The sequence below is a fragment of the Giraffa tippelskirchi genome, chromosome 2 (genome assembly GCF_054371585.1).
Source record: "Giraffa tippelskirchi isolate mGirTip1 chromosome 2, T2T-mGirTip1v1.2.pri, whole genome shotgun sequence".
Lineage (NCBI taxonomy): Eukaryota > Metazoa > Chordata > Mammalia > Artiodactyla > Giraffidae > Giraffa > Giraffa tippelskirchi.
This window is the reverse complement of record NC_137276.1, coordinates 68,772,920-68,799,843: the sequence shown is the minus strand read 5'-3', so window position 1 is coordinate 68,799,843 and position 26,924 is coordinate 68,772,920. Positions and strand designations below refer to the sequence as shown.

At 36.0% G+C, this 26,924-nt stretch overlaps 1 protein-coding gene and 1 long non-coding RNA gene across 6 annotated transcripts in view; both read right to left on the bottom strand.

Moving 5' to 3' along the window:
* Positions 1–26,924, bottom strand: part of CTNNA3 (catenin alpha 3) — a 1,864,976-nt gene that overhangs the window by 1,425,364 nt on the left and 412,688 nt on the right. The gene's annotated exons all lie outside the window — the stretch shown is intronic.
* On the bottom strand, positions 20,815–26,164 carry LOC145537929 (uncharacterized). The gene is made up of 2 exons (XR_014076509.1): positions 23,020–26,164; positions 20,815–22,374 (listed from the first exon to the last, which is right to left on the bottom strand). It is a non-coding gene; the product is annotated as an uncharacterized LOC145537929 (long non-coding RNA).

Below are 26,924 nucleotides of genomic sequence, written 5' to 3'. Positions count from 1 at the left end.
CCAGGTAATCTGACTTAGTCTACTCTGTATGAATCTTTATCTTCCAAGGAAATTATATATTGGCACTGTCTATAGGCACATAGTCCAGTTTTTTAGTGTTACTAGACTGATTATCCTTAGTAAGATTTAATTGTTTCTAACATAGAGGAGACTTTAAACCTAAATTACCATGGCCTGGTGCTATCTATATAAATCCATTCCATAACTGTGGGAGATTTTGTCCTTGGCTGAAACTTTGCTTGTTGCTCTGATTGAACTTGAATAATAGAAGAAAACTCAAATTTATGGCCAAAGTCAGAGCAGGCATTATTAACTGGCCAGATGAGAGGATCCCATCTAGTAATATCAATAGTGACCTCAATATGACTATAATTTTTTTTTAAATAAATTTTCTCAACAAGTTAGAGCCTTGTAGTAGAGAAATTTACCAAGGTAACCCAGAACTAGACACAGGTAATTGGCCACAAACTCAACAATTGGATTGATTTCTAAAACTAGCATAGGGGAAACCACCCACCCTGGCCAGGCACCGTAGTAACCATTTGCATGAGTTGTTTTATGACAAGAGGTCCTGGTAAAGCACACGGAACTAACAAGCCACCACCAACCAGAAGAGTTCAGGAAAGGTCAAAAGGAGACAACACATGTCCAGCCACCTCTCAGAATCCTTGCTGGCAACCATCTTGGCTGCACCACCAGGAAGGGCTCTGAGTCAGATGATTGGCTAAAGACAACCTGGAAACTAATCCCATCACCATAAAACCCGAGACTGTGAGCCTTGTGGCAGAGCTGTTCTCCTGGGTTCCCTTACCCTACTGCTGTCCACCCGGGTGCCCTTTCCCAATAAAATCTCTTGCTTTGTCAGCACATGTGTCTCCTCGGACAATTCATTTCCGACTGTTAGACAAGAGCCCGGTTTCAGGCCCTGGAAGGGGTCCCCCTTCCTGCAACACCTCCACCACTCTCTTTACTTTTTCTTTCATTACCAATTTTAATTCATCTTTATACTTTTGGAAAAAATGAGAAGCCAGTCAAATATCTCTTATTCCAGAGATGATCTTACCAAAAATGAAGACTGAACTAAATAAACAAACAAACCAATAGCAGCAATGAAGAACTATTTAACATTTCAAAATTTATTCTCTAACAAAAATGTTCACTTAAACACTCTCTCGGTTCAATAGTTTATTAATTGCTTAATCTATGTAATTAATTACATTTAATCACTTTGATTCAGTTGCAAGTCTTTTTGTTTTCCTGGTGTGGCACCCTCACTAAATGTAAAATATATAAGCACCTTGAGTGTTCTTTATTTACACTTCTGAGTGACTATGGAAATTTATTTGATTACAGAGCTTAAGAAGAAACCACTAAGTGGAGGGGAAATGCATAGCACTGCTTCTACATTCAGACTACATATTTTCTAATATGTGTAATGCTTTACAATTTGTAAATATTTTAAAATATTTACTATACAGTAGAGACTTCTTAGTAGTAAAGTTTATTTGGAATAAAAATTACTTTCCCAATATATTTTAATCTCATAGATTGTTTCTGTCATTTATGTAATATAGCACAAAAAAATTTCTAATGGGACAATCACTCACTATTAAGTGATTAATCATGAACAATTGATATATAATCAAATCACTTTTTCTTTAGTTCTGATATAAATATCCTACCAGCAAAATGAATCAAATACAATTCATCTTATTTTTTTTAGAGGATACGTGGAATGTAATAAGAAATATGATCATTTCCAGAAAAAAGATCTTTGGATTATCTTTCACAATATGCATTCATTCACTCAATATGCATTATTTGATCCATCAAATAAATAATGACTACTTACTATATACAAGACCTTATGCTAAGACCACATTATGATATAGAGTGAACAGCCTATGACTGCAATCAATAGAAAACGTCTAACTTTTGTTTTAATGATATTACCAGTGCTCACTATTACAGTTTTTACATAATTATCACCTGAAGTAAATTAAAGAAAAATTAAGACTACCACAACAAATATTATTTTGAACTCATAATCTCTAGGGAAATAATTCCACTCTATTCCTTAAGCAACTTTGTCTAAAATTATTTTAAATGGAAATTTAATAACTGTATGTCATAACCCTACTGCTAGCTTGGGCCATACAAAAATTTTCCTTTTGTATGAGGAAATAAAAATCTAACTGTGGAAAGAGGTACAAAGGTACATAAACAGTAAAATGCCATGATAGATGCTTTTCTGCAGGTATACTGCTATAGGAGCACAAACAAGGGCTGAATGCAGGGGAGGCAGATTGCACGAAAAGCCTCCTCAAAAGAAGTAAACATTTGGTGCAGGCTTTGAACAAGAAATAAAACATTTTTTTTAATAATCAGGGGAAGAAAAAGAGGAAGAAGAGGAGAATGAAAAGAAAGAGGAAGGGAGGAGAAAATGAACAGCTAACATTTTTACAGACTCCATAGAATTTCACCTACATTATCTCATTTATGCTTAGAACAAGCTCTGAGTTAGATGCTATGGGTTCTGAAATTTAATAGAGGTGTGTTTCTAGGGGTGTCAAAAGAAGGCAGTGTGCTCCAGCAGAGAAAAACACTTCCCTGTGTGAATCAAGTTAACGGTCAGAGTAAACAGGTAAGCCTTAAGTACAAGATGGGTTTTGTGCTCAGTCTCTCAGTCGTGTCCAACTCTTTGCAACCCTATGGACTGTAGCCCACCAGGCTCCTCTGTCTATGGAATTTTCCAGGCAGGAATACTGGAGTGGGTTGCCATTTCCTACTCCAGGACAAGATGTGTTTTAGAAAGAGTAGTAACAGAAGGAAGGAAGCAAATCCCTATCCCTACTGTATGACACATTTGTATGTTTTTAATGAATTAAAGGAAAGGATAAAGTAAGAAACAGGGAAAGAGAAAGAAAGTCCATGATCAAAGGTAGACTGAAGCCCAATTGTGAGTGGCCTTCTCTGGTGGCTCAGATGGTAAAGAATCCACCTGCAATATGGGGGACCCTGGTTTGATCCCTAGATTGGGAAGATCCCCTGGAGAAGGGATCAGTTACTCATTCCAGTATTCTTCCCTGGAGAATCCCCATGGACAGAGAAGTCTGGTGGGCTACAGTCCATGGGGTCAAAAAGAGTTAGACATGACTGAGCAACTTTCACTTTCGCTTTCAATGCCAGAACCAAACTTTGAGACTTAATTTCATAAGAAACAGGGAGCCAAAGGCTTTTTAACAGTAAAGAGGTGACATGACATCCCTCATAGAGAAGGTTATTAAAGGAAATATAAAGACAATAAATTATGTAAAGAAATTACTGCAACATCTGGGTAAGAAATGGAGAAATCCCAAACAAGACAGAGATTGGGAGTAAAAGGTAGTACTAAAACATCAATTAGGAGGAATATTCTGGCTTTCACATCCACTCAGCATTGTATTTTAGGTTTCTAGATTGGATAGCTGGGAGAACAATGACACTCCTTAATTAAGTTTGAGAATATAGAAGGGAAGTTAGAATATAGGGAAAGTTAGGATGGTAATGATAATGAAACAATATTGGTATTATTCATAAAAAGGTACTTATAATATATAATTTTCACATTGTGGTACAAAAATATTTCAATAGATAAGCTTCTGAGAATTCTAAGGGGTTAGTATCAGATCATATTTACTGACTCACTTAACAATGCAAAAGCATAAAATGGAAAAATATCTATAGTGTTTTAATAAAAGCTTTATTGATATATAGTTCATATACTATAAAATTCACCCTTTTAAAGTATACAACTCAGTGGGTATTAGTACATTTACAAAGTTGTGCATCTATCACCATTGACTTTTGAAATTTTTCATCAACCCATAAAGGGACATAGTTCCCAACAGCAGTCAATTACTCACCACTTGCTCTTCCTCAGAACCTTGATAACCACAAATCTACTTTCTTTCCCTATAGATTTGCCTATTCTGGACATTTCATATAAACACAAATACAATATTTTTGTTTTTATGACTGACTTCTTTCATTCTGCCTAATATTTTAAGTGTATACATGTTGTAGTATGTACCAGTACTTTCTTTTACTTCCTTTTATTTCAGTTCATGGAGGGGCCATATTTTATTTATCCATTATTCAGCTGATGGACATTGGATTATTTCCACTCTTGACTACTTTGAATAATGCTGTTATGAATACTCATGTACAAATTTATTTGTTGTTGTTGTTCAGTCTCTAAGTCGTGTCTGACTCTTTGCAACCACATGAACTACAGCATGCCAGGCTTCCCTGTCCTTCACTGTCTCTCAGAATTTGCTCAAATTCATGTGTGGGAATAGTTTTCCATTTGTATTTGGAATATACTAGGTTGGAATTGCTGGGACACATGGGTCATATGTTAAATATTTTAAGAAACTGGCTGACTAATTTCCAAAGTGGCAATATGATTTTACAATCACACCAACAATGTGTAAATTCTAATTTCTCCACATCTTTGCCAACACTTGTTACATTTCTGTCTTAGATTTTAAGACCCCTTCCTAATGGGTATCAAGTAGTAAGTCATTGTAGTTTTGACTTTCATTTCACTAACTGCTAATGATGCTAAGTATCTTTTTATGGACTTATTGACTATTTCTATATCATCTTTGAAGAAATGGTTCCCTGGTGGCTCAGCTGGTAAAGAATCTGCCTGCAATGTAGAAGACCTGGGTTCGATCCCTGGAAAGATCCCCTGGAGAAGGGAATGGCTATCCACTCCAGTGGTCAGGCCTGGAGAATTCCACTGACTATTTAGTCCATGGGGTCACAAAGAGTCAGACATGACTGAGTGACTTTCACTTTCACTTTGAAGAAATGAGTTTTATTATTATACAGAGTTTTTCCCAGCTTTATTGAGATATAGTTGTTATATAACATTGTGTAACTTTATGATATACAACATGATGAACAACACACATATATATTGTGCCATTCTAATATGTATTATGAGAAGATATTTCATTGTAGTTTCAACTTGTGCTTTCTTGATGATTCATGATGTTGAACAACTTTTCATGTACCTGTTGGCCATTGTATGTCTTCCTTGAAAACATGTCGGGCCCTCTGATCATTTTTAATAAGACTGTTAGATCTTTTGCTATTGAATTTTATGAGTTCATTATATATTTTGTATGTTAATCACTTACTAGATAATTTTTCTCCCATTCCATAGTGGTATGCAATTTTTCTCCCATCCCATAGCGGTATGCTTTAATTTCCTTTGCTTTATCTTTGGTGTATTCTTTATCTTTCTGCAGTTGGAATATATTACCCACTTCTTTCTAGCCTCCATGATTTCTCATGAGAAGTCAGTTCTTAATATTATTGAGGAGCCACCATACATAATAAGCCCATTTTCTCTTGCTACTTTCAAGTTCTCTTTTAAATTGGCTTTTGACAGATTGAATATGAAATGTCTAGATGTAGATCTCTTTAAGTTTATCATACTTGGAGTTTTTTGACTGTGAAAATTAATGTTTCCCATCAAATCTGAAAAGCTTTCTTCAAATAATCTCTGCCACTTTCCTCTGTCTCTGGGACTCTCATTATATATATGTTTATGTGTGTTCATGCTAAGTCACTTCAGTTGTGTCCGACTCTTTGCAACCACATCGACTATAGCCCACCAGGCTCCTCTGTCCATAGGATTCTCCAGGAAAGAATACTGGAGTGTTTGTGTACTTGAGAGTATCCCATAGGCTATGTTCATTTTTCATGATACTTCTATATTCTGTTCCTCAGACTGATTAATCTCAATTGGCATATCTTCAAGTTTGCTGATTCACTCTGTCAGCTCAAATCATCTCCTTTAGTTAATTTTAAAGCCTCTTTAATGAATTTTTCATTTCAGTTATTGTACTTTTTAATTCCAGAATTTCTATCTCATTCTTTTTAATATTTTTTATTTATTTGTAATCTCTATTTAGCAAGATGTTTTTCTCATACTTTGTTTTAGCTTTCAATTATAGCTTCTTTTAGTTCTTTGAATATTTTTAAATTAGCTAATATAAAATTTTTGTCTCATTAAGTCTAGTATCTGAGCTTTTCAGGGACTATTCCTATTAATTATTTTCCTTCCAATGTATTGTCCATTGTGCATCTCATAGTTATTTGTTGAAACTGGCATTTTAAATAATATAATGTGGCAACTCTGGAGATCAATTCACTCCTTCCTCCAAGTGTTTTTGTTTTTTGTTTTTTTTCATTGCTGCTGCTGTTACTATTGCTATCGTCCTTTGTTTTAATGACTATCCTGGACTAATTATGTAAAGCTTATATCCTTGTATACAGTCACTGCCTTGTCTGCTCAGTTAATGTTCAGCTAATGTTTATAAGATTTCCTTAAATGCCTCGACTCAGTAAGTATCCCCTTTCTTAACAGGGGGTGTGTGTGTATTAAATTATGCCTTTTATGTCTCCATTTTCAAACTCTACCCTATCCTTAAGTCCCTGTTTGCACACAAAATCAAGGTTGGCCCAAGGTGAGTGATTAGGGCCTTTCATGTCTTTCCTGGGCATGCCCACAGTCTTATGCCCACAGTCTTACACATGTGTTGGACTTCCTGGTCCCCCCAAATAATTATATCTTTTCTAAGCCCCCAAAGAACATCTCATTCTCCATATTTTTCTTTTAAAGTCTTGAGCCATCTTCTTGTTTTTTCAACTAACATCATGGCCTCAAGACGTGAAGTTAAACAATTGCTGCTAATCATTTACAACAAACCTCCTGAAGTTGGTTCTTTCCCATTGAGCAGTTCTAAGTTAGGTCAGTTAAAGACAAGCCCTGTGGGTGAGGCTTTCTAAGTAGCAACAAGGCAGATTAAATAGTGACAGGTATCTCAGGAAAATGAGGCTTTGCTGGGGTGGGGGGTGGAGCTTCAAACTCATTCTGACCCCTCCAGTCACTGCTAATCACCTTGTTTCACAGCTACTATGGTTGTGTGGCTACTGGCTTTCAAAGCTACTATGGATCTGGTGTGGGGTTAGGGGAACAGAAAAAGGGCAAATTAAGATACCACAACAATCATTACTCTTAATGAAATCCAGCCGTTTTTATTGTTGCAAGCTTTTGATTAATTTTCAGAGTTCTGATAAAGTTGATTATGAACATTTTTGCCACTGTTCTCATTGCTTTTATGAAGATGTGGATTTTCAGAGGTCCCCACACTGCCATTTCAAAACTGCTTCCCTGAGGTTATGTTTTTGAATTATGCTAACAGTGAATTGATGTAATGGAGAACAAAGAAGTATCTTTAAAGTAATTGACTTTTCAATGAAGATAGCAGAATCCATGCAGCCAAATTAGTATTATTTTACTCAAATCCCCATCTTAGGAAGAAGTATCACTTATTCTATGATGGTTCACACACAAATATATTTTGAATTTTTAAATTTTACTTACCATGAGGTAAATAATTTTTTTAAAAAATTTAATTTGTTTAATAACCATTTAGATCCTTTGAGACAAATTTAACTGAACAAAGTCTAATTTAAAAATATTTAATCAAGCTGACAATATAGTCATCTTTATCCAAACCAAGTGGTATACACAGCATTTACACTCAGTCATGTCTGACTCTTTGCGAACCCGTGGACGAATTCTCCAGGCCAGAATATTGGAGTGGGTAGCCTTCCCCTTCTCCAGGGGATCTTCCCAACCAAGGGCTCAAACCCAGCTCTCCCACATTGCAGGCAGATTCTTTACCAGCTGAGCCACAAGGGAAGCCCAAGAACACTGGAATGGGCAGCCTATCCCTTCTCCAGCAGATCTTCCCAACCCAGGAATTGAACTGGGGTCTCCGGCATTGTAGGTTGATTCCTTACCAACTGAGCTATCAGGGAAACAAGCGATAGCTATGAAGTAATCAGAATGATATTTGTGTTTGGATTATAATTTAACTATAAAAAGTTCACTTCAAAAATGTAATTCCTCAAAATATAGTAATATTGAAATCATTTTATAGCATTCTCATAGGCTACATTTGACTGAAGTTCTAAAATGAGTGCTAAAAATATCAGTCTTGTTATTATTTTATTTTCAAACCTTATGTGTGTTAAAAGCCTTTCTACTAACCATCTCTCGTCACATTAGCCAGGCAAGCTAAAAATTAGCAAAACACTTATAATGCCTTCTGAACTCCCTTCTTATATTTCATCTATACTCCCATTGTGCTAGTTTAGGAGTCTACAGATTCAAACTACCATGTGATTAGTAAAATGCATGCATTCTTACCTACAAACCCTTAAAAAGAAAAATTATACCAGATGTTTAGAAAAATAAAGAATTATATATCATGGCATCTCCTCTGGAAGTCTTTACAAACTAGTTGATGATAAGATGTTTTCCTTCTCACAAAACATAATTACCAAAAATATGATAAATACAACAAATATAGCAAGTGAGATGAGATAGAGAGCCAAATGGTCTAGAATGTTTAGAAAGGAATTAACATAGGAAGTAAGGCTTGGAAAGACTCTGAAGGATAATTAGAATTTAAAGATTCACTCTTTTACTCATTCTTTTCACCATAATAATAATGAGTAACATAGTAATGAGTACACAGTAGGTGAAGATATTAATGAATAAACGTTGACTAGATAATTTTGATGAACAGTAAGGAGAAAAAGCACTATTGATAGGAAAAACAGAATGATCAAAAACATAGAGGTAGGAATAAGCATGACTTGTTTAAGGGAATGCAAAAACTCTAGCCTTATTAAATCAAATATTATATGTTTATCTGGAAACTATGGCATTATAGAGCTGGCTAAAGGTCCTTAGAAGGGCTTCCTCAGTCATGGCTCAGATGGTAAAGAATCTGCCTGCAATGTGGAAGACCCTGGTTCGATCCCTGGTTTGGAAGATCCCCTGGAGAAGATAATGGCAACCCACTCCAGTATTCTTGCCTGGAGAATTCCATGGACAGAGTATCCTGGCAAGCTAAAGTCCATAGGATCACAAAAGTCAGATATGACTGAGCACTAACAATTTCACTTTCAAAGATCCTTAGAAGTCATCTTTAGCTTCTGCAGAGCATAGGATACCACCAACAAAATGAAAAGAAAACCCACAGAACTGGGGGAAATATTTGCAAATGATGCAACCCACAAGCGATTTGTCTACAAAATATACAAACAGCACATGCAGCTCTGTGTCAAAAAAAATAAACAACTCAATCAAAAAATGGGCAGAAGATCTAAATAGATATAAATTTCTCCAAAGAAGACATACGGATGGCCAAAAAGCACATGAAAAGATGCTCAACATCACTAATTATTGGAGAAATGCAAATCAAATCTACCTTGAGTTATCACCTCAAACAGGTCAAAGTGGCTATCATCAAGAAGTCTACAAACAATAAATGATGGAGAGGGTGTAGAGAAAAGGGAAACCTTCTACACTGTTGGTAGGAATATAAATCGGTACAACAACTATGGAGAACAGTATGAAGCTTCCTTTAAAAACTTAAAATAGCATTACTATATGACCCAGGAATCCCAGTCCTGGGTATATATACAGAGAAAATCATAATCTGAAAGAATACATGCATCCCAATATTCATTGCAGCATTATTTACAATAGCTAAGACATGGAAGCAACCTAAATGCCCACCGACACAGGAACACATAAAGAAGAAACAGTACATATATATAATGGAATATTACTCAGCCCCCCAAAAGAGAATGAAATAATGCCATTTGCAGCAACATGGACATATCTAGAGATTAACATACTAAGTAAACTAAGTCAAAGACAAATATCAAGTAAATCACTCACATGTGGAATCTAATTTTAAAAAGATATAAATAAACTAATTTACAAAATAGAGCAGACCTATAGATAACAAAAACAAACTTATGGTTACCAAAGGGGAAACATGGGGGGTTGCTGTTGTTTAGTTGCTAAGTCATGGCTGACTCTTATGACCTCTCGGACTGTAGCCCACCAAGCTCCACTGTCCATAGGATTTTCCAAGCAAGAATACTGGAGTGAGTTGCCATTTCCTTCTCCAGGGGCTCTTCCTGACCCAGGGATCAAATCTGCATCCCCTGCATTGGCAGGCAGATTCTTTACCATGGAACCACCAGGGAAGCCAAACATGGATGGTGGGGAATAAATTAGGAGCTTGGGATAAACATACATACACTATTATATATAAGATAGATAACCAACAAGGACCTACTATGTAGCACAGGGGACTCTACCCAATATTTTGTGATAATCTATATAAGAAAAGAATCTTAAAAAGAATGAATATATGTATATGTATAACTGCATCACTTTCCTGTACACCTGAAACCAACACAACATTATAAATCAACTATACTCCAATAAAATTAAAATACTAATTAAAAAATAAATCGTCTTTAAGCCTCACATTTTTAAGATGAAGAAAGTAAGGTCTAGGTAATGGCCCAAGGTCATTTGGCTAAAAAAGATGTAAAAAAAAAAAAAAATCAGTAAACATCTAAGAAGCACTTATGATATATCAGGCACTGAGCTAGACACTTCATATAAAATAAAACTGTGAGTTGGGAAATACTACAATGACATCCAGTATACCGCACAAATGAATAAATTCTCAAATAAATAAATTCTTAAATAGTTTCAAAAATGAAATATCAAGGGAGATATTCTAAGTAATTTGAACAATTTTTTAAGTAACACTTGTTTTATAGAGAGAAAAGGGATGAAAAAGGAAAAGAAAACCATTCTATATGAAATATAAAAATGTTTATATATATGCTTTTACTAATTCAACCACTTACAATTACATGTGGCCTAAGAATATGCCTTTATGAAATTAAGGTGGGTTTTTTGTTTTGTTTTGTTTTGTTTTAACAAGGGTTCCTGCAGGTAGCAAATACATTTGCTTTTCCTGTGACAACTCCAGGACGTACTGTGAACACTCCTGATTTCACCATAACAGCAGCATAATGCAGAACTCAATACAAAATAAAAAAGAACACTAGGCCTTCAATTTTAGTTCCTTTTATACCGACAAACTTGTTCAGAAAGAGGAACAGTTTTATTTTTTACAAATAGAGAGAGGATTTTAGTGTCTATTTTGGAATAGTAGGTAGCATTCCAGCTGTTTGGAGCTGCTCTGGGCACTTTAAAATTAATGTGTTGGGCCTAACAAAGGGCATATTTTCCTTCTGCATCAAAAGTGGATGCTGGTTCACAGCAGATACAACATGTTTCTAGAAGTATGGCACATATTTATTATTTCAAGTAGTAAATAGAGACATTTGCCTTCTAGAGATGCAGTTCTTAAGTCAGTCAAAAGAAACCAGCAAGTAAACCTCGGTGACTCACATACCCACACAGGAACAAGCTGATTTCTCATGACAGTTGTATTCAACTTATGGCTAAATAATGCTATTTTAAATTCCCATCTGTGGAACATATAATTCTACAAAATGAATATGGGCTTTGGAGCCAGAGAGCTCTTAGTTCAAATCCCAGTTTTACCATTTTACTAGTTGTGTGGCATTTAGAAAAGCCATTTATTGCTCTAGAATTCATTTCCTCTGTAAAATGGGGACAGTATTACATATCTCATAGAGTTAATGTGAGGATTATGTTATAAAAACTTAGCAAAAGAGCTGGTATACAGTAGACACTTAATGAATGGTGACTATCATCTGTCCCCACTGGAATGTAAAGTTACCTACTATTTAAGCACCTTTCAGTTCTGATCAAACTTTACATTAGTATCATAAAATCATCTAATGTTTCTCCCACTATATAGAGTAACAAGAGAAAAACACTAAAGAAATTGGAAGACTTTTGAGATACAATTTTTCATGTCTAGAAATTTAACTGTGCATTAACTCTTAAAATACTACAACACAGAACTGGTTACAAAATTTTAAAAGAACACAATATTAATCTACAATTAATATAACATATTAGTTATGTTAGTTGTTTCAACCTAAGGCATTTCAAAGGCCTGAGAATTGTTCCTGGCTTGATTTTACAGAATTCCTTTCCCTATTCTTATTAAACCTTAAAAGATTCTTTTTTTTTTAATTAGTTTATTTACCTATTTTTTTAACTTTACAATATTGTATTGGTTTTGCCATACATTGACATGAATCCGCCATGGGTATACATGTGTTCCCCTTCCAGAACCCTCCTCCTACTTCCCTCCCCATCCCATCCCTCTGGGTCATCCCAGTGCACCAGCCCCGAGCACCCTGTATCATGCATCAAACCTGGACTGGCGATTCATTCCACATATGATAATCAACATGCTTCAATGCCATACAATTTCTTGTCACTTCTTTTGAGATCTTCAAAACATCAAGAGCTCTACTGAGTTATCCCATGATGACTGGCACATGAGACCATTTCTTACACATATTGTCTATTTGATATTCAAACCCATTTCAAACTAAGTTGACAGATTTGCCATTACTTTCATGCAAATATTTTCTGAATGTCTGCATATAAATACAGCAAAACAATCTTCTGGAATAACTGTGTGTGTTCCTATAAAAGGTTTCCCTTATGCACATATAGCTCAAATTAACAGCATATAATTGATTTGAACTCATTAGATGGTTTTTCTTCTTATAGTCGTTTATACCCAGTTCACAGGCCAGGTCAATCTGCATCCTCTAGAAGTAATCAAATAATGTGATCAGCCTTGAAAATCTCATCAGACATATTTTCTAACATATATTCTTTGTCCAAAATAATCTTAATAATATTGCAAAATAGAATACTACTCAGAACACTGGTATTTTATACTGTTTCAAGGATTGTAGAGAAACAAATGGTTACAGTGACTTTAGTACTTTCCATGATAGTATAATTAAGGTCTAGTTTTAGTCTTAAAGGAGTGCCAAATAGGTTTTGAATCACTAAAACGAATAGCTGTAACTGAAAGTGGTAGAGCATCTTGACCGCCACAGTAATGAGCCTCTGCAGTCAAAGTAAATTTAGCCCATTCTGTAACTGACACTGTTCATAAAACAATTTAAAACCATTTCATGCTTTGTTAATATGCACAATTTCCAAACTACTAAGTAAACCATCAATGTCAAGAACAGTGGTTTATAATCATTGAAATGGACTCTCAAAATAAGCAACCTACTATTCTGTAAAACTGTTTTTCCTGATGCTGGAAGCAGCATTGTGAAATGGCTTTGAAATCCAACAGAACTAAAGATTTCTCCTGTAGGTCACAGTTTGGCAAAGGTGTCTTCATCCTAAAAGAAGTTAGGCTCATGGAAAATTTTTCTAGTATCTGTGTTTGAGTCCCAGTGACAGGAGTACAGACTACTTCTTTGCATGAGCTTTTATTTATGTATTACACAATGTAATAAAATCTTCTTAGCATGTGAATCCCAACAAGGAGTTTTACAACACTCTTCTGACTACCAAAGCAACCAGTTTAACTGTATGTATTCATTTTATAAGATGGAGGTCTTGTCTATTGCTTAATAAGGGTGTTTACAGTGAATTTGTACTATATATTATCTGTGCAATTTTATCTTTTGTTTCCTCTACAAATAAAATTGCAACCTTATTAATATTGATAGAAGATGTAGAATAAACCCGTTTTCAATAAAGTGGCTCTTTCTTCAACAATGACAACAACAACAACAAAACTATGCTAAAACTATACTGAAGTTCCCCTACAGAAAGGAGAACATTCAAAAAAACCAAGCAATAACAATCCACACTGCCCTCAGACATAGTAACTAGTAACTCTTTGTGACTTACTTAAACTCTGTACCCCAAGAAAGTTTTCAGAAAGACTTTTTCCAAGCTCTTCTTCCTGTCACCCATAAATCTGCTCTCTGGCACTAAGTTATAGATTAATGATCCCTAAATTTTTTGATCAAGCATTCCCATTCAGAAAAAAGAAAAATTCAGCATCCATACTCAATGTGTTTATCTATACATTACATATAAATACTAATCCTAGCCTTTAAATATTATTAAACCTAAGGTTTTATTTTCTTAAATAAAAAATTTAAATATCAGTAGAAGTTTTAACATTTTTCATAAACCCCCTGGATCATCATGCATGCCTCCTGGGTACTCCACTTTGGAGTAATAAATCAAGTCTGGATCATTAGTAATGGAAGAGGCAAAACATAATTTTGGTTAAAAACCTTAATTGTTAAAACAATAGGGAAAAGACAGAAAGAAAATACCAGCTCAAAAATAGTGTAAGTGTGTTGAACATCACTATATGCCAGGCACTTTACATAAAGTATCTCACTTAATTTTCAAAAGAACTCATAAAGGAAGCGTCACTTTTTGCTCTTATATAGATGAGGAAACTAGGATCTGGGTGATTACACTTAAGATCTAGGTCTCAAAACCCATGATTGTCAGAAGACTGGAAGTTAGTAAAGAGGAAAAATAAACTATCAAATATCTGTCTCTTATATATTCCAATCATAAAAATCTATTCCCACAAAGAAGAGAAGTCTAAGGATCCACTTATTGCCTGGTTCTTCCATCATTGATATAATCATCAAAATATAGCACATTCAGTAAATTTATTTCAAAGTGCTACGGATAAAGGGTGAAGAGAAAGTATCAGTCTCTCAGTTATGTCAGACTCTTTGTAAGTCCAAGGACTGAAGCCCACCAGTCCTCTTTCCATGGAATTCTCCAAGCAAGAATACTAGAGTGGGTAGCCATTCCCTTCTCCAAGGGATCTTCCTGACACAGGGATCAAACACAGGTCTCCTACACTGCAGACAGATTCTTACCATCTGAGCCACCAAGGAAGTCCAGGGATAGATGGTAAAATATACTAAATTACTATCAGTAGTTGAGAAAATCATCAATTAGCCTTTGATTGCCTGTCATTTCTTAATCAGATAACATGAATACAACAAAGTCTTTAGAATCTCTACAAACAATTTTTAGTACTGAGATGCCCTTTATTAAACATGCAAATGCCAGCATCTCCAATAATTCCCACCATCAGAGTGTAAAGAATGTAGTAAAATCTCCTTTTTCTGATTTAATTAGGTTACTTACAGACTTACACAAATTGTGTAGCTATAGGTCCACATATTCTAATATATTATGTAAAATGTAAACAAAAAATATTAACTACATACATTCATAAAAACATATGCTTATTTACACGATTCTCTTATAGTCCCAAATATTATTGATTTAAGGTTGAAAAAGAGCATGACTTCAATCAGTTCATTTCAGTCACTCAGTCATGTCTGACTCTTTGAGACCCCATGGACTGCAGCACCCCAGGCCTCCCTGTCCATCGCCAACTCCCAGAGTTTACTCAAACTCATGTCTATTGAGTCGGTGATGCCATCCAATCATCTCATCCTCTGTCATCCCTTCTCCTCCTGCCTTCAATCCTCCTCAGCATCAGGGTCTTTTCAAATGAGTCAGTTCTTCGCATCAGGTGGCCAAAGTATTGAAGTTTCAACTTCAACATCAGTCCTTCCAAGTAATGTTCAGGGCTGATTTCCTTTAGGATGGATGGTTGGATCTCCTTGCAGTCCAAAGGACTGTCAAGAGTCTTCTCCAACACCACAGTTCAAAGGCATCCATTCTTCAGCACTCAGCTTTCTTTATAGTCCAACTCTCACATCCATATGACTACTGGAAAATCTATAGCTTTGACTAGACAGACCTTGTTGGTAAAGTAATGTCTCTGCTTTTTAATATGCTGTCTAGGTTGATCATAACTTTTCTTCCAAGGAGCAAGAGTCTTTTAATTGTATGGCTGCAGTCACCATCCACAGTGATTTTGGAGCCCCCCTAAAAAAGTGTGCCACTGTTTCCACTGTTTCCCCATCTATTTGCCATGAAGTGATGGGACTGGATGCCATGATCTTAGTTTTCTGAATGTTGAGCTTTAAGCCAACATTTTTACTCTCCTCTTTCACTTTCATCAAGAGGCTCTTTAGTTCTTATTCACTTTCTGTGTAAAGGTGATGTCCTATGCACATCTAAAGTTATTGATATTTCTCCCAACAATCTTGATTCCAGCTTGTGCTTCATCCAGCCCAGCATTTCTCATGACGTACTCTGCATATAAGTTAAATAAGAAGGGTGACAATATACAGCCTTGACGTACTCCTTTTCCTATTTGGAACCAGTCTGTTGTTCCATGTCCAGTTCTGACTGTTGCTTCCTAACTTGCCTACAGATTTCTCAAGAGGCAGGTCAGGTGATCTGGTATTCCCATGTCTTTAAGAATTTTACATATATTGTTGTGGTCCACAGAGTCAAAGGCTTTGGCATAGTCAATAAAGCAGAAGTAGATATTTTTCTGGAACTGTCTTGCTTTTTTGATGAACCAATGGATGTTGACAATTTGATCTCTGGTTCCTGTGCCTTTTCTAAATCCAGCTTGAACATCCAGAAGTTCTTGGTTAACATACTGTTGAAGCCTGTCTTGGAGAATTTTGAGCATTACTTTGCTAGCGTATGAGATGAGTACAGTTGGGCAGTAGTTTGAGCATTCTTTGGAATTGCCTTTCTTTGGGATTGGAATGAAAACTGACCTTTTCCAGTTCTGTGGCCACTGCTGAGTTTTCCAAATTTGCTGGCATACTGAGTGCAGCACTTTCACAGCATCATCTTTCAGGATTTGAAATAGCTCAGTTAGAATTCCATGACTTCACTAGCTTTGTTCATAGTGATGCTTCCTAAGGCCCACTTGACTTCACATTCTAGGATGTCTGGCTCTAGGTGAGTGATCATACCATCGTGGTTATCTAGGTCATGAAGATCTTTTTTGTATAGTTCTTCTGTGCATTCTTGCCACTACTTCTTAATATCTTCTGCTTCTGTTAGGTCCATACCATTTCTGTCCTTTACTGAGCCCATCTTAGCATGAAATGTTCCCTCGGTATCTCTAATTTTCTTGAAGAGATCTCTTCAATCAATATAGATAATATAGAGACTTCAATCAATATAGATAATAAAAAGAACTAACTCTAATGATCAGAAGTTGTGATATATTTTTAACTTTTTTATAGAAATAGCATCTAAGACAATAGCATTTTCAAGAAAATATAAGAATACATGGAATTTTTCCAAAAACTTACTCAACGAAGGAAAATAATTCCCCAAAGCCTATACTATCAACTTAAGGATGTAAAAGAAATTGATTTTCTAAGTATGAACATTTCCTTCATACTTTTAGTTCCTTTTATAATTCACATATAAATATTAACAGTTCTAGTGGCTAAAATCCAAACAAATATGTAGTCTGCCTGGACCAGACTACATATAGAAAATTAATAAATGATGACATACAAGTACAATTGAAAAAATCATAGAATAGAGAAGTAAAAAATTATTTATTTTTAAAAACTACAACATCATAAAAACAAACTTCTCTTAAGTCACATTGTTTCAGGAGTAATTTAAACCAGATTCAAATAGGATTCCAAGATTACTCAATGCAAAGAAGGAAGTTCTTTTCTCTTATAGAAAAAATAAAATTCATTACCAAATTACATTGCTTTTATAGGACAATAAAATACAAAGCCTCACAAAATCAAGAAGTTAATAAAATATCCAAAATTATAATAATGGTAAAATTTAGAAAACTCTTCATGTTCCAGTATCTGTGCTAAAGTATTTTATTATCACTTTGAATCATCATAAGCACCTCAAAGTTAGATACTATTTGTGTCCCCATTTCTAAGCAGAAAAACTGCAATGATTAAGAAATATTACCAAGGTCACATCACTAATGAAATAGCCAGACTTTGACTCCATACTGTCTTACTCTAGACCTTTCTCTATGAACTATTACATATATACAGTGCATGAGTGCTAAGTTGCTCCAGTCATATCCTACTCTTTGCAGCACTTTGGACTGCAGCCCACCAGGCTCCTCTCTCCATGGGATTCTCCAAGCAAGAATACTGCAATGGGTTACCATGCCCTCCTGCAGGGGATCTTTCTGACCCAGGGATAGAACTGGAGTTTCCTGCATCTCCTGCATTGGCAGATGGGTTCTTTACCACGTGTACCACTGTAAGACAGTTCAAATACTAACAATGAGTACCCTAGTACCTAGTACTCTAAGACTAGTTTTGCAATTCCTCCCAAGTAGACATTCTAAAAACTTCTTTAATCTACCTAGTATATGCCTCAAAGATTAAAAAAGATGATTCTGCACATCCATTTAATTCTGTAACACAAATTGATGCATGCAATGTTTAATTTGCTTATTTATTCACTCATTCTTTAGTAATAAGATACATGATGTGCCCAGCTGCAGAAAGCGTAAGATTTAAAAGGATAAACTTTGGAGTCAGATGCATGAGGGTTCACAACACACCTCTGGCTCTTTCTAGCTAATCAACTAGTTGATTAGTTTTTAGCTGATTTCTAGCTGATCAACTATAATCAACTGATCTCTCCAAGTTTTTTCTTTTTCTATAAATGGAGATAATAACATCTGCCTCATAAAACAACTATAAGAGTTAAAATAATATATGTAAAATGTTCAATACAGAGCTTGGGACATGGCAAGCTTCCAAAGTGTGATAATTATGATTATTTGTAGGGGATCTAGAGTTAACAGTGTGTCCTATGGTACAAGAACAAAGAAAAGGTAATTGACCTCTTAAGTAAACAAAACTGGGCCTTGGTATGAAACATGAGTGCAATGTTAAACCTAGTCCCCTGATTTCTGTAAGTCTCTACAGCACTTGACCATATATCTGTTTACAGAACATTTCTCTTCTCTCTAGTTCATTTCATTGTTATCACTAACAAGTGATTTGTTTTCATTTCTTTCTCATTTCCTGTGCTCTTGTTTAAAAGTTCTTGTCATAGCTGCCCTTATGAGTACCCAAGTAGCTTGTTTGCCCCTAGTTCCCAGGTGGCTCAGTGGTAAAGAATCCACCTGCAATTCAGGAGACACCGGTTCAATCCCTGGGTCAGTAAGACCTGCTGCAGGAGGAAATGGCAACCCATTCCAGTATTCTTGCTTGGGAAATCCCATGGACAGGGAAGCCTGGCAGGTTACAGTCCATGGGGTCACAAAAGAGTCAGGTACAACTTAGCAACTAAACAACAACAAGTACAATACTTAGATTTTGTACTTGTTACTCTAAGATTCATTTTATTATGTAACAATCTGCATTGAACATCTTCCTGCTGCTGCTGTCACTTCAGTCGTGTCCGACTCTGTGCGACCCCATAGACGGCAGGCCACCAGGTTCTGCCGTCCCTGGGATTCTCCAGGCAAGAACACTGGAGTGGGTTGCCATTTCCTTCTCCAGTTCATGAAAGGGAAAAGTGAAAGTGAAGTCGCTCAGTAGTGTTCGACTCTTCGCGACCCCATGGACTGCAGCCTACCAGGCTCCTCCGTCCATGGGATTGTCCAGGCAAGAGTATTGGAGTGGGGTGCCAGAACACCTTCTTAGAATAAGCCTAAAGATTATTTAAAAGACCACCAGAAAGGAAAAGAAAACTTTGTATATTACTATAACCTCTGCACAAGATTTACCAATGTAAACACAGCCTTTCAATGAAAAATTAAAGTAAAACTGGAACCCAGTTGGTTCTCCACGATTTATTTTAAAACAGTAAGCACACTGACTGTAATATACAAGTGACTTGTCAAATATGAATATAAAGTGTCAGCACATTGTCTTACCCACTTCAGATTCCGTAATCAGTCCCCCTCCTATTTGTACTTCTTTAAACACCTAATTGGCTCTTTTCTTCAACAGCTACAATGAAACCATAACTTAAGAGAAAGAGCTATTTCATCAACATCTGTAATAAAACCTAAAAAGGTTTTAGTTTTACTTAACATAGTAAGCAATTAATAGAAAAGTGTGAAATTATTCATATGCTATTTTTAATTATTTTTTATTGGAGTATAATTGTTTTACAATGTTGTATTAGTTTCTACTGTACAGCAAAGTGAATCAGCTGTATGTATAATATATCCCCTCTTTTCTGGATTTCCTTCCCATTTAGGTCACCACAAAGAACTGAATAGGGTTCAGCTATATATAGCTAATGTATAGCTATGCTGCTGCTGCTGCTAAGTCGCTTCAGTCGTGTCTGACTCTGTGCGACCCCATAGACAGCAGCCCACCAAGGCACCCCCGTCCCTGGGATTCTCCAGGCAAGAACACTGGAGTGGGTTGCCATTTCCTTCTCCAGTGCATGAAAGGGAAAAGTGAATGTGAAGTCGCTCAGTCGTGTCCGACTCTCAGCGACCCCATGGACTGTAGCCTACCAGGCTCCTCCGTCCATGGGATTTTCTAGGCAAGAGTACTGGAGTGGGGTGCCATTGCCTTCTCTGAGCTATACATTAGGTTCTCATTAGTTATCTATTTTATACATAGTATCAATAGTGTATATATGTCAATCCAATCTCCCAATTCACCTCACCCACTGTTCATACACTTTAGATTCAAGTGAAAATAATAATGGCTTTGAAAGAGGAACATTTTTGATTAGGAATATGAAGTAGAAACAGATCACATGGTTCAAGCTGTGTTTAATGTAGAATGTTCTGTGTGGTTCCTACATATCACAATTAATGTTATCCATTGTTAAGTTTGAAGCTTTGACTAGCTATCAGCACTTACTGAAATTTTGTCCTCCCTATTGAATACTAGATAAAATTAACCATTCCACTTTAGGATACTAAATTGTATAAATTCCTGCCAAGACTTGATAGATCAGAAATAGTGACTAGAACCATCAGCAATTCTCTAAATGAAAGAGAATTTTTAAATATCTACTTATTTTATATTAGTTATATAAAAGAATTATTTTTGAAAATAAAGTTGCTAAGCTTGATCAAGTAGACTTTCTTTTTTTTTTTAATGAGTAGACTAGGTTTGTCCAGCGTAACATTTTGAGAAAAACTCCTTCAAAGATCCTCTTAGGGGTGATTAGAAGGAGCCCCAGTAAAGGTAAGATCTATAAAGCCAATAGACAACAATCAGCTTAAATTGTTTCCATCAGCAAATGCCAATTTTTATTACAGGGCAGAATTTAATTAATTTTGTTTTATTTAATAAATATTTTTTAAAAATGTAGTTCCTATACTAGATAATATCCTATATTTCTAAATAGTTCAAAGTGTTAAAGATTATTTATGACAGGAACATGTTACCAATATATATATTATGTTTTTTCTCCTTCTAAATTATATCTCTTAAATGCAGTAGGTCCAAATGACCCTGAATATTGTGAATGAACTCCAGTCACTAAAGAATCCTGTGAAAACTTATATAACACCAGTCAAGGTTATAGATTCTATTAGAAAGATTTTACTGTAATATAACAATGATGGTTAATATATAATTACTCATTCACACACACATCTCCCCTTCCCAGTGTTAGCATAATATTTGGCACTGAATGGGTGTGTTTGCTTAAAAAATCAGTAAGTGCATAGAAACTCAAATATACGGAACTAAATCTAACAGAGAAAATACAACAATGGAGACAAGATATAAAGTAGAGAAGATTCAATACTGGCACAATTTCAGGGTAAAAACATACATACAATCATCCAGTAACTTCAAATTTAAAATGTATTGAACTAAATCAAATTAATTATCTAAATAACAGTAGATGTTATGTTAATCTGCTCCCCAATTTTCTCTATATATGTACCCTTCTGCCTAAAATTTCTCTTCTCTTAATTAAATAAGTTTTTCTTTTTAATTTGCACGAGCAATTCAGGTAATATTTTTACAAATGACATGATTTGATTCCATTTTTAAGAAGAACAAATACAAACATATGCACAATGTCAAATCAAATAAACAAATTCATTAGCACATGAAATTTGTATGAAGAAAAAGAGTCATGTGAAAGTTATTCCCAGTTCTGCCACTGAGATGGGAATTTAAAAAGATTTAAAACATTGCTAGTTTAATCAATCTCAGTGACCCTTTTTATTGGAGGGAAGTACTGATTTGATTTATAAAAGTTTAATTCCAATTTAGAACAGCTATTGATATCCCTTATCAACCATTATTTTGTTATACATGGTAGGAAGATAAGCAGATAAGGTCACCTGCCGAGACTGGGATGCTACACATTATTTACGGCTCTAATTTTTGTTCAGTAATTGGTAGATGCCATTCTCATTCTGCTTGCTAATGATTATGATATACTGCTAAGGCAAATTAGAGAAGTAGAAAGTTCTGTTACTTTTAGCAGTATTTCCTAAAAGTGATTCAATAAGTTTAAGTTGAATTAAGTACCATCACCCATATCACTTTGCTGAAAAAGATCTGTATAATCAAAGCTATGTTTTTCCCAGTGAAAGAAAGTGAAGTCGCTCAGTCGTGCCCCACTCTTTGCAACCCCATGGACTGTAGCCCACCAGGCACCTCCATCCAGGAATTCTTCAGGCAAGAGTACTGGAGTGGGTTGCCATTTACTTCTCCAGGGTATCTTTCTGACCCAGGGATCGAACCCGGGTCTCCCTCATTGCAGGCAGACACTTTTACAGTCTGAGCCACCAGGGAAGCCCTACTGGTTTTTCCAATAGTCACATACAGATGTGAGAATCGGATCATAAAAAAGGCTGAGTGCCGAAGAATTCATGCTTTCAAACTGTGGTGCTGGAGAAGACTCTTGAGAGTCCTTTGGTCTGCAAGAAGATCAAACCAAACAGTCCTAAAGGAAATCAACCCTGAATATTCAACGGAAGAACTGATTCTGAAGTTGAAGCTCCAATACTTTGGCCACTTGATGTGAAGAGCCCACTTACTGGAAAAGACCTAAATGCTGGGAAAGATTGAAGGCAAAAGGAGGGGTGGCAGAGGATGAGAAGTTAGATAGCATCATCAATTCAATGAACATGAATCTGAGAACTCAGGAGATTATGAAGGACAGGAGAGCCCAGTGTGCTGCAGTCCATGGGGTTGCAAAGAGTAGGATATGGCTTAGCAACTGAACAACAACAACTAATATCATAATTTACCCAGGAGATTCTAACACTAAAAACACATTACCCATGAAACGAACTTGAATAGAATGAAATTTGTGTATTTGTTTGATACAGGTCTCTTTCACTAATTGTCCCTTTTGTAATGCAGTTTTGGGTAGAATGTAGTAAGCATTTCATGATCAGCAACTAAATGCCTATTATCTATGAGAAAACATATATTTAAAGTTGTTCCTTTGAATTCAAAATGAAAGTAAAGTACTCCAAAGAAAAAGAAGAAAGTTATCTCAAAGTTTTAAGGGAGAAAACTGACTATTTAAGATTAACACATAAAAGATGAGAAGTTTCAAAATTATAAGGCCTTTTTCACTAGAAGAGAGAAGAATTAGCAGCTAAGGAAATCCAATTATTTGCACGGTATGATGTATACGTACTTTTGAAGTTGGAAATATTTGAGTCATATGGGAATCCAAACTGAATCATGTGGGAAATTAGGACAAGGATTATTTTTTCTTTACTACAACAGTTTCTCAGGGACAGTTGCTGAGACCTGCATATACATAAAGGCCTTGATACAACTAAGAGTAAATAAAGTCTTCAATTCCTATAGTGGACAATTCCATGCCAAGTTCTAATGTACACAGTCTCTCACAATAAAATCAAGCTGTCAAGAACTACGGTAGTTTCTCAATGTCTAAAGATTTCAATGTGCTTTTTAATTACCCCAGATGAGAATAAATTAATAATTGACTAAAATCCATTTAAATTAGAAGGCATTGACCTTTGACTCTAATGTTTTATTCTGTTAAATCTTGTTTATTGTACTAGTTATACCAGATACTGATAAGCAGTGTTACACAACAGAGCTTTGAAAACCAGAGTTTTCATGCAGAAACAACATTTACAATTACAGTGCCACATCTGAGGGTAGAGATTGTGGATATCATGAATTTTTCAGGGAGATAGAAGTTAAATGTCTTACTCTAACAGAAGTTTTCTCTTATGGGTAAGCAATGACTCTGCAAAATATTATTGTTATCATAGAACTTATCTTAATAAAGAAGTTTCTGAGGAAGGAAAACATAGTCAAAAGTTAGAGCATAATTTTTTTTTTCATTTTCCTCTCTAAAACATTACTGGATGCTAGGTGAAGGCACTCACCATGTTGTAGTTTAGCATCACAGCCTTACAGAGTCTTATCTCCCAGCTGGCACTATTGCTGAGCCTCTAGCAGGCCAAGCCACCATTCTACAAAGCCAACTGTAACTGAATAATATGTACATGGTAGACAAATAAATTCTATGAGTTTGAGATCACTGACACTGTATGAATGCCTATTAATTGCAGGTCATGTTATGGGTATAATATGGAGGTGGATTAGCATTTTGTAAGTCTAGAGATGGCAGAAGCAGAAGATATTAAGAAGAGGTAGCATGAATACACAACTACACAAAAAAGATCTTCATGACCCAGATAATCATGATGGTGTGATCACTCACCTAGAGTCAGACATCCTGGAGTGTGAAGTCAAGTGGGCCTTAGGAAGCATCACTACAAAAAAAGCTAGTGGAGGTGATGGAATTCCAGTGAACTATTTCAAATCCTAAAAGATGATGATGTGAAAGTGTTGTACTCAATATGCCAGCAAATTTGGAAAACTCATCAGTGAACACAAGACTGGAAAAGGTCAGTTTTCATTCCAATCCCAAAGAAGGGTAATGCTAAAGAATGTTCAATACCGCACAATTGCACACATCTCACACACTAGCAAAGTAATGCTCAAAATTCTTCAAGCTAGCCTTCAACAATAAGTGAACCGTGAGCTTCCAGATGTTCCAGCTTGTTTTAGAAAAGGCAGAAGAACCAGAGATCAAATTGCCAACATACGCTGGATCATCGAAAAAGCAAGAGAATTCCAGAAAAACACCTACTTCTGCTTTACCGATTATGCAAAACCTTTGTGTAGATCACAACAAACTGTAGAGAATTTTTCAAGAGTTGGGAATACCAGACCACCTTACCTGCCTCCTGAGAAATCTGTATGCAAGTCAAGAAGCAACAGTTAGAACGGGATATGGAACAACAGACTGGTTTCAAATTGGGAAAGCAGTACATCAAGGCTGTCTATTGCCACCCTGCTTATTTAACTTATATGCAGAGTACATCATGTGAAATGCCAGGCTGGATGAAGCACATGCTGGAATCAAGATTGTTGGGAGAAATATCAATAACTTCAGATATGTAGATGACACCACCTTTATGGCAGAAAGTGAAGAGGAACTAAAAAGCATCTTGATGAAAGTGAAACAGGAGAGTGAAAAAGCAAGCTTAAAACTCAACAGTCAAAAAATGAAGATTATGGCATTCAGTTCCTTCACTCCGTGGCAAATATATGGGGAAACAATGGAAACAGTGACAGACTTTATTTACTTGGACTCCAAAATCATTGCAGGTGGTGACTGCAGCCATAAAATTAAAAGACACTTGCTCCTTGGAAGAAAAGCTATGACCAACCTAGATAGCATTTAAAAAGGAGAAATATTACTTTGCTGACAAAGACTCATCTAGAAAAAGCTATGGTTTTTCCAGTAGTCATGTATGGATGTGAGAGTTAGACTATTAAGAAAGCCGAGTGCCGAAGAATTGATGCTTTTGAACTGTGGTATTGGAGAAGACTCTTGAGAGTCCCTTTGACTGCAAGGAGATCCAACCAGTCCATCCTAAAGAAAATCAATCCTGAATATTCATTGGAAGGACTGATGCTGAAGCTGAAACTCCAATACTTTGGACACCTGATGCAAAGAACTGACTCGTTGGAAAAGACCCTGATGCTGGGAAAGATTGAAGGCAGGAAAAGAAGAGGAAGACAGAGGAACAGATGGTTGGATAGCATCACTGACTCAATGGACATGAGTTTGAGCAAGCTCGAGGAGTTGTTGATGGACAGGGAAGACTGGCATGCTGCAGTCCATGGGATCACAAAGAGTCGGACATGACTGAGCAATTGAACTGAACTGAAATATGGCAGAATCACTGCAAAGAGAAAGCAAATCAATATTTGGATTTTGAGTTTTGTGAAGACACAGCACTGCCTACCCCATCCACAAAAAGCTATGTAGCTATATAGTCCCATCAGAATGATGCTATATCAGGAATTCAATGTTAATACCTTACCTAGGCGAGTTGGATACTCAGTAACTGGTAGAAGCCACATCAACATTGGGAAGGGAAACCTTGTTGCTGATCCCTGCATATTTATATTCAGACACTATGTCCACGTTGTACAGGAATTCCTTGATCAAGCCCCAGGGTAATTTGTCCACCTAAAAATTTTGTTCCTTATCTACTGTGGATCTCTTTGATAGGTATTAATGTTGGACAGGAATAGCTTTACACTCCACGACAACTCCAAGAGCTCTCCTCCAGGCCTCCTTGTCACCAACTTCACAAGTTTTTTTTTTCTTTCCAAGTTCCAAACAAGCCAGTCAGTGTGTTAGGCACTGACAATGAATGAATGTATATTGATACCTTAGGACATCTCTACTTCTACTCCAATTTAAAACTATATGCAGGGCTCAGAGTTCAGTCCATTGGAAGAATTTCCCTTCCTGTGGTCTTTCATGGTTATTTCAACTGTGGTACAGCACCTACCCCCTACAATTGACTTCAGTGTACCATGCAAATCCACCCATAAATCAGAACTGCACATTTTCTTTCTCTAAATAGAGTTTCCTATTTCCTTCATATGAAACTAGAAAAATGCTTTTCAAGTGGAAATGGTTATTGACAAAAGAGGGGTCTATGCTTTGGGATTTGCCAGAAGTTCCAAATAGTATCTCTAGCACATACATATTGAAAACATCAAGCTTTCTTTCTGGGTAGAAATTCATGGGAAGAACAGTTTGCTCTGCAGTTAAAACCTCTCTCTTTCACCTGGCCTTATTCAAACTGGCAGCCTTAAAATTTACTGAG